Source organism: Canis aureus, chromosome 24, assembly GCF_053574225.1.
Source record: "Canis aureus isolate CA01 chromosome 24, VMU_Caureus_v.1.0, whole genome shotgun sequence".
Taxonomy (NCBI): Eukaryota; Metazoa; Chordata; class Mammalia; order Carnivora; family Canidae; genus Canis; species Canis aureus.
Window position 1 is genome coordinate 35,137,814 of NC_135634.1, and position 8,356 is coordinate 35,146,169.

The window sequence follows — 8,356 nt, forward strand, 5'->3', positions numbered from 1 at the left end:
CCTTCTCAATAGCTCTATGACGTAGGTGGAGGAAGATCCAACTGTATCTCAATCTACAAAAAAGAACACCAAGATTCAAAAAAAAAAAAAAAAAAGAGAGAGAGAGAGAGAGAGAGAGAGCAATGATGTTTCTATAGCTAGGAAGGGCCTTCACTATCTAACTCAACCCCTTGTTTCCTGAAGAGGAGACCTGAAACTGGGATCCACCTTGCCTGACATTCCTGGAGCGCTCCAGAACACTGGTTCATCGGCCTGGAGGAAGTAGTGCCTGCGGCTCTGGGCATGTTGCCAGCTCCAGAAAATGAGAATAAAAAGGAAAATAAGATCTTCATTTTAGGGACACCTGGGTGCCTCAGCAGTTGAGCGCCCTGCCTTTGGCTTAGAGAGTGATCCTGGAGTCCCAGGATTGAGTTCTGCATCGGGCTCCAGGCATGGAGCCTGCTTCTCCCTCTGCCTGTGTCACTGCCTCTCTCTCTCTGTGTCTCTCATGAATAAATTTTTAAAATATTTTTTAAAAAGATCTTCGTTTCATAAAAATCATTTGACCTCATAGACTCCTTGCAGGGGTCTTGGTAACCCTGGGGATCCCTGGACCCCACGGGTGGCCTAGAGCATTAAGGGTCGCATCCAGGCTGGCCGGTCACCTGGAGGGGAGTTAGGGCAGCAGCTGAGGGAAGGGGGTGTAGAGAGACAGGATATTGTCCACATGTCTAGGGCATCTTCATTTATGCTGCGCCTTGGAGGGTAGGCGATGGGGGTGCGGTGAGCGAGCCTGCGTGTAGGAGGTGAGCAACAGGGGAGCCAGAGGACCGGGAAGCCACAGTCCCAGGGCACGATGTTGCCAGGGCTCAGCGGTGGCAGAGGCCTGGGAAGGGGGCACCATCTGTGTGTCTGTCTGAGTCTGCTCAGGCTACTGGAACAAAATACCACACCTGGGCAGCTCCAACAGCAGGCATTTATCTCTCCCAGGTCCGGAGCTTGGAAGCCAAGATCAAGGGTACCCGCAGTTACAGTTCTTGGCAAGAGCCCACTTCCCTCCCGCCTGCGGACAGCTGCCTTTTTGCTGTGTCCTTACCTGGTGGGAAGAGAGAAAGAGAGAACTTTGATCTGTTTCCCTCTTTTTACAAAGCCACAAACCCCATCGTGAGGACCCCACCCTCATGACCTCACCTCACCTCATTCCCTCCCAAAGCCGTGTCCAAATGCCATCACACAGGTGGGGGGGGGGAGCGCTTTAGCACCAGAATTTGGGGGGATGCAGTTCAGTCCGCAGCAGTGTTCCTGCCATTTGGGTGACTGGCCCTGTTGGGGTTGGGAGATTTTTCCTGAACCACACCTCCCTCTGAACCTCCCATCCTCTCCAGATGTTTAAAATAAGACAGCTCTCCCCCAGGGCAAGGTACTGGTGGGCAGAGCAGGCCTGGTCCTCCTCTCCCTCCCCTAGGGGGCTGGACTGGGTCTGGGCATGCAGAACCCTCATCAATGCCAATGGCTGGAACGGATTGGAGTCAGGCTGTGTCCTCAGCCAACCCTGAGAGACCTGGCCAGGCCACTCAAATGCTTTCTGGGAAGTGGCAAGGCTTTGCTGAGCTGTGGCCCGGAGTAGGGGCCCTGCCAGGTGCCAGCCCATCGCTCGGCAGAAAAGCTCCCATTTTTGTCTGGCACCCCCCCCCCCCCACTCCCTGTTTTAGCTGCATCTTTGAGACAAGGTGGTCAGAACTGGCAGAAGCCAGGTGTCTGGGAATGAGATTTGGAAGCTTTCTTCCCCCCTCTAAATAACCGCTAGGTAAGAGCCTCCCTCTTCTCCCAGCTGGAGACTTTCCTGGTGGAGCGGTTCAAGTGGGAAGTGGGGAGAGCAGCAAAATTATAATGTGGGTGAAGCTTGTCTTCAGAACCTGTCACCCCATGTTCTGTGCCTTTGCCAAATTTTCAGGGTCCACTCTATGCCCAACCATGTCCCACCTGTTCCCAACGTCCCAGAGCTCTTCCTAAGCAAAGATCAAGCTGCTTTCCCAGGTATGTGTCTCCCTCTTGCCACTCCCACTGGGCCTAGCCTGGCAGGCATTGCCCCTTCTTCCCTGCCTATCTGGTACCTACCCTCTTCTGATCCGCCACCCTCACGCACACGCACCCCCGAGACACATGCAGCCTCTCCGACTCTCCAGCCCCTCTGATTGCTGCTCACTGCATGGTGTAGCCACTTCGTACTGAATCTGCTGCTGCTTTGTCTTGTTATTTAATTTCTATGTGATCTTTTCTCCTAAATCATAATATAAACCTCTTGGGGACTGCATCAAGTTTTATTTAATCCTAGTACTCACCCTCTTCCAAATCCTATCTGCTACACACACACACACACACACACACACACACGGAGAGAAGAAGATAGGATATTCTGGGTGCTTGATGAGAATATCCAGCCTCAGCCTGGGAGAAAATCTTTGCAAAACACATAAAAGACTATGTTCAAAATATACAAAGAATTCAAAATTCAACAATAAGGAAACAAACAACCCAATCAAAACATGAAGGGGCACCTAGGTGGCTCAGTGGTTGAGCATCTCCCTTTGGCTCGGGTCAAGATCCCAGGGTCCTGGGATCGATCCCCCTGACTAGTCCTGGGATCAAGTCCTGACTAGTCCCCAAGGGTAGCCTGCTTCTCCTTCTGCCTATGTCTCTGCCTCTCTCTCGGTGTCTCTCATGAATAAAGTCTTTAAAAAACAAAAATATGGAGAAAATATCTGAAAAGATGCCTCACCAAAAAAGGTTAGCAGATGGCAAGTAAGCATATGAAAAGATTCTCCACAACATGCGTCATCAGGAAAATGCAAATTAAAACAACAGTGAAAAAAAAAAAAACAACAACAGTGAGACACCACTACAGACACATTGGAATGGCCAAGATCAAGTCCTGGTGAGGGGTGAAGCCACAGGACCTCCCATTCATTACTGGTGGAGATGCCTTTGGCAGTTTCTTAGAAAACAAAAAATCCTCTTCTTTCCCCACAGCTTCTCTACTTTATGTGGCTTTTTTCCCCAATGATTTTTATTATGGCAAAATACACATAACATAAAATTTACTATCTTAACCATTTTAAGTGTACACACAGTTCAGTGGTATTAAATACATTCATAATGTTGTGCTACCATAGCCACCATCCATCTCTAGAACTCTCTATATCATCTCATAACACCTTCTCCTTCATCTTGTAAAACTGAAACTCTGGATCTGCTGAAAAACACCTTCCCATACTCCTTCTCCTCAGCTCCTGGCAACCACCATTCTACATTCTGTCTCTATGATTTCAACTACTCTAAAAATACCTCCTACAAGTGGAAGCACACAATACTTGTCCTTTTGTGTCTGGCTTATTTCAGTTAGCATGATGTCCTCAGAGTTCATCTACATTTTTGCATGTGTCAGAATTTCCTTCCTTTTTAGGGCTGTATAATATTCCATTGCACGGCTATACCATTTAATTAAACATAGTTTTACCATATAATCCAGCTGTTGCACTCCTTAGTATTTACCCAGATGAGTGGAAAATTTATGACCACACATGAATAGCAGCTTTATTCATAATTGCCAAAACTTGGAAGCAACCAAGATTTTCTTCAGTAGATAAATGGATTTTAAAAAATGTGGTATGTCCAGAAAATGGAATATTATTCAGCGTTAAAAAAGAAATGACCTGAAAGTAACCATAAGAGAAGGAGGGGAAACTGAATGGGGAAAAAATAGAGAGGAAGACAAACCATTAGAGACTCTTGACTGGGAAACAGAGGGTTGCTGAGAGGGAGATGGGTGGGGGGATAGGCTAACTGGGTGATGGGCATTATGGAGGGCACACCATGTGGTGAGCACTGGGTGTTATACTTTATGTTGGAAAACTGAATTTAAATTAATTAAATTAAATTAAATTAAATTAAATTAAATTAAATAATTAAATTAAAAAGCTATCAAGCCATGAAAACACTTGGGAGAAACTTAAATGCAGATTACCACATGAAATAGGCCAACCTGAAAAGTTTACGAGCTGTAGGATTCCAACTATATGACATTCTGAAGAAGGCAAAACTATGGAGACAGTACAAGGATTAGTGGTTGCTGGGGTTGTGGGGAGGGGGGATGAACAGGCGAAGCACAGAGGATTTTTAGGGCAAGGAAACCCTCCTGTATGATATTGTAATGGTGGATACACGTCATTATACATGTGTCAAAATCTTTCTACAAAGATCATACAGCACAAAGATTGAATCTAGCTGTAAACCATGGACCTTAGTTAATAATAATGTATCAACACGGTTCACCAATTGTAACAAATGTACCATCCTAAGGCAAGTTGTTAATAAGAGGGGAAATTCATTGTGTGAAGGGGGATATATGGGAGCTCTCCCTATTTCCTGCTCAATTTTTCTGCAAACCTAATGCCACTCTTAAAAAAAACATAGTAACTCGAAAAACGTAAACAACTTGAGGTGACATTTACATCTCCATGTAAATTGGTTTAAAATTAGCTGGAGTGGGCACCTGGATGGCTCAGTGATTGAGCATCTGCCTTTGGCTCAGGGTGTGACACCAGAGTCCTGGGATCGAGTCCCATATCGGCCTCCCTACAGAGAGCCTGTTTCTCCCTCTGCCTGTGGCTCTGCCTCTCTGTGTGTCTCTCATGAATAAACAAATAAAATCTAAAAGAGAGAGAAAGAGAGAGAGAGAGAAAGAAAGAAAACACATCTTTAAATAAATAAATAAAAGTAGCTGGTGGTGGCCATGTGCTACACACTTCACTCCAGGCACTTCACCTTTATGGACTCATTTCAGCCTTACAAGAATTCTATGCAGTAGAATTTTACAAGCGAAGAAACTGAGGCCCAGAGAGGTTAAGTGACAAGCTCAGTTCACACAGCTCCTAAGTAACGGAGTTAGGATTCAAGCCCACATGGCGTTACTCCCGCTGCTGAGCCCCTACCCACACATCACCCTGTGTTGCTCTCTCCAAGCTACTTTCTTTTTTTTTTTTAATTTATTTTTTATTGGTGTTCAATTTACTAACATACAGAATAACCCCCAGTGCCCGTCACCCATTCACTCCCACCCCCCGCCCTCCTCCCCTTCTACCACCCCTAGTTCGTTTCCCAGAGTTAGCAGTCTTTACGTTCTGTCTCCCTTTCTGATATTTCCCACACATTTCTTCTCCCTTCCCTTATATTCCCTTTCACTATTATTTATATTCCCCAAATGAATGAGAACATATAATGTTTGTCCTTCTCCGACTGACTTATTTCACTCAGCATAATACCCTCCAGTTCCATCCACGTTGAAGCAAATGGTGGGTATTTGTCATTTCTAATAGCTGAGTAATATTCCATTGTATACATAAACCACATCTTCTTTATCCATTCATCTTTCGTTGGACACCGAGGCTCCTTCCACAGTTTGGCTATCGTGGCCATTGCTGCTATAAACATCGGGGTGCAGGTGTCCCGGCGTTTCATTGCATTTGTATCTTTGGGGTAAATCCCCAGCAGTGCAATTGCTGGGTCGTAGGGCAGGTCTATTTTTAACTGTTTGAGGAACCTCCACACACTTTTCCAGAGTGGCTGCACCAGTTCACATTCCCACCAACAGTGTAAGAGGGTTCCCTTTTCTCCGCATCCTCTCCAACATTTGTTGTTTCCTGCCTTGTTAATTTTCCCCATTCTCACTGGTGTGAGGTGGTATCTCATTGTAGTTTTGATTTGTATTTCCCTGATGGCAAGTGATGCAGAACATTTTCTCATATGCATGTTGGCCATGTCTATGTCTTCCTCTGTGAGATTTCTGTTCATGTCTTTTGCCCATTTCATGATTGGATTGTTTGTTTCTTTGGTGTTGAGTTTAATAAGTTCTTTATAGATCTTGGAAACTAGCCCTTTATCTGATATGTCATTTGCAAATATCTTCTCCCATTCTGTAGGTTGTCTTTGAGTTTTGTTGATTGTATGCAACACAGCTTTGCTGTGCAAAAGCTTCTTATCTTGATGAAGTCCCAATAGTTCATTTTTGCTTTTGTTTCTTTTGCCTTCGTGGATGTATCTTGCAAGAAGTTACTGTGGCCAAGTTCAAAAAGCAATGCCCAGAAGTCAGTGGCATTTCTATACACTAACAATGAGACTGAAGAAAGAGAAATTAAGGAGTCAATCCCATTTACAATTGCACCCAAAAGCATAAGATACCTAGGAATAAACCTAACCAAAGATGTAAAGGATCTATACCCTCAAAACTATAGAACACTTCTAAAAGAAATTGAGGAAGACACAAAGAGATGGAAAAATATTCCATGCTCATGGATTGGCAGAATTCATATTGTGAAAATGTCAATGTTACCCAGGGCAATATACACGTTTAATGCAATCCCTATCAAAATACCATGGACTTTCTTCAGAGAGTTAGAACAAATTATTTTAAGATTTGTGTGGAATCAGAAAAGACCCCGAATAGCCAGGGGAATTTTAAAAAAGAAAACCATATCTGGGGGCATCACAATGCCAGATTTCAGGTTGTACTACAAAAGCTGTGGTCATCAAGACAGTGTGGTACTGGCACAAAAACAGACACATAGATCAGTGGAACAGAATAGAGAATCCAGAAGTGGACCCTGAACTTTATGGGCAACTAATATTCGATAAAGGAGGAAAGACTATCCATTGGAAGAAAGACAGTCTTTTCAATAAATGGTGCTGGGAAAATTGGACATCCACATGCAGAAGAATGAAACTAGACCACTCTCTTTCACCATACACAAAGATAAACTCAAAATGGATGAAAGATCTAAATGTGAGACAAGATTCCATCAAAATCCTAGAGAAGAACACAGGCAACATCCAAGCTACTTTCATTTTAAAAGAGGATTTCATAATGGGGAGGGGTCCCAAAAGAGGGTACTAAGTTTTAAATAACACTTATTGTGGAATGACTTCTGTAAAATAAAATTTGCCCATTTTAAGTGCTCAGGTTCATGAATTTTGGAAGAATGCGTATACCAATGTATCCGCCACAATCAAGGAGTATAGATCATTTCCATCACCATCTCATGCTCGTTCCCAGGCAAACCCCGCGCCCACTTCCAGTCTCAGGTCACCACTGATCTGCTTTCTGCCACAATAGTTTAGTGTCGACTTTTCTAGAGTTTTATATGAATGGGATCACTTGTGTCTTACTCTTTTGTGGTTGGCTTCTTTGGCGGGGGGGGGGCTCAGCGTGATATTTTTTTAGATTCAACCATACTGTTGCACGTGCCAGTACTTTATTCACGGGTAACTAATTTCTAATGACAGGATTTCAGACACAGCAACCCCCAGGAGAGGAATGCATGCTTCTATTTAGGCTCCTTAAACTATACCTACTCTGGTCAGTCTGCAAGGGAGGGGGGCACTGGGCCACAAATGGGCTGCAAGCTCCAGAAGTTATCCAGGGAGCCAAGGAGCTGCCAGATTAAGTTGTGGGCAGAAATGGCAAGGAAATGGCAAGGAAATCGTGGAAAATGGATTTTTCCCCCTTCTAGACCTAACTTTCTTCTTTGAAGAATGGAAAGGATTGCCTTGCTCTGCTTTCTTCACTAGAGAAAGCTTTGAAAAACTTTGAGGTCCCGAACAAATTGTTTTGCACCTTCAAACGTGTGGGTGTAGTGACTAATAATAAAGAAAAGGAAAAGGAGGGAGAGGAGAGGAGCTTAGCCTCAGGTGTGTGACCAAGAAAGACCACACATCCTAGAAAATAGATTATGTGGATGAAATTATACTTTGAAGATATAAAAACATGTGTTCTCTGTGGAGAAAAGGCGGAGGCATCCTAAGCACCCCCCGACCTACACACAGGTGCAGTTTAAACTGGCTCTCTAAAACTGTGTGGAGGTTCCTCAAAGAGTTAAAAATAGACCTGCCCTATGACCCAACAATTGCACTGCTGGGGATTTACCCCAAAGATACAGATGCAATGAAACGCCGGGACACCTGCACCCCGATGTTTCTAGCAGCAATGTCCACAATAGCCAAACTGTGGAAGGAGCCTCTGTGTCCATTGAAGGATGAATGGATAAAGAAGCTGTGGTCTATGTATACACTGGAATATTCCTCAGCCATTAGAAACGACAAATACCCATCATTTGCTTCGAGGTGGATGGACCTGAAGGTATTATGCTGAGTGAAGTAAGTCAATCGGAGAAGGACAAACATTATATGGTCTCATTCACTTGGGAAATATAAATAATAGTGAAAGGGAATAAAGGAGAAAGGAGAAAAATGAGTGGGAAATATCAGAGAGGGAGACAGAACATGAGAGACCCCTAACTCTGGGAAACGAACTAGGGGTGGTAGA

The 8,356-nt window shown here is 44.3% G+C and overlaps 1 long non-coding RNA gene across 1 annotated transcript; it reads right to left on the bottom strand.

Moving 5' to 3' along the window:
- On the bottom strand, positions 1 to 3,237 carry LOC144296521 (uncharacterized). Its single transcript, XR_013363618.1, has 3 exons — positions 3,109 to 3,237; positions 933 to 1,075; positions 1 to 53 (listed from the first exon to the last, which is right to left on the bottom strand). It is a non-coding gene; the product is annotated as an uncharacterized LOC144296521 (long non-coding RNA).
- Positions 3,238 to 8,356: the final 5,119 nt, after the last annotated feature.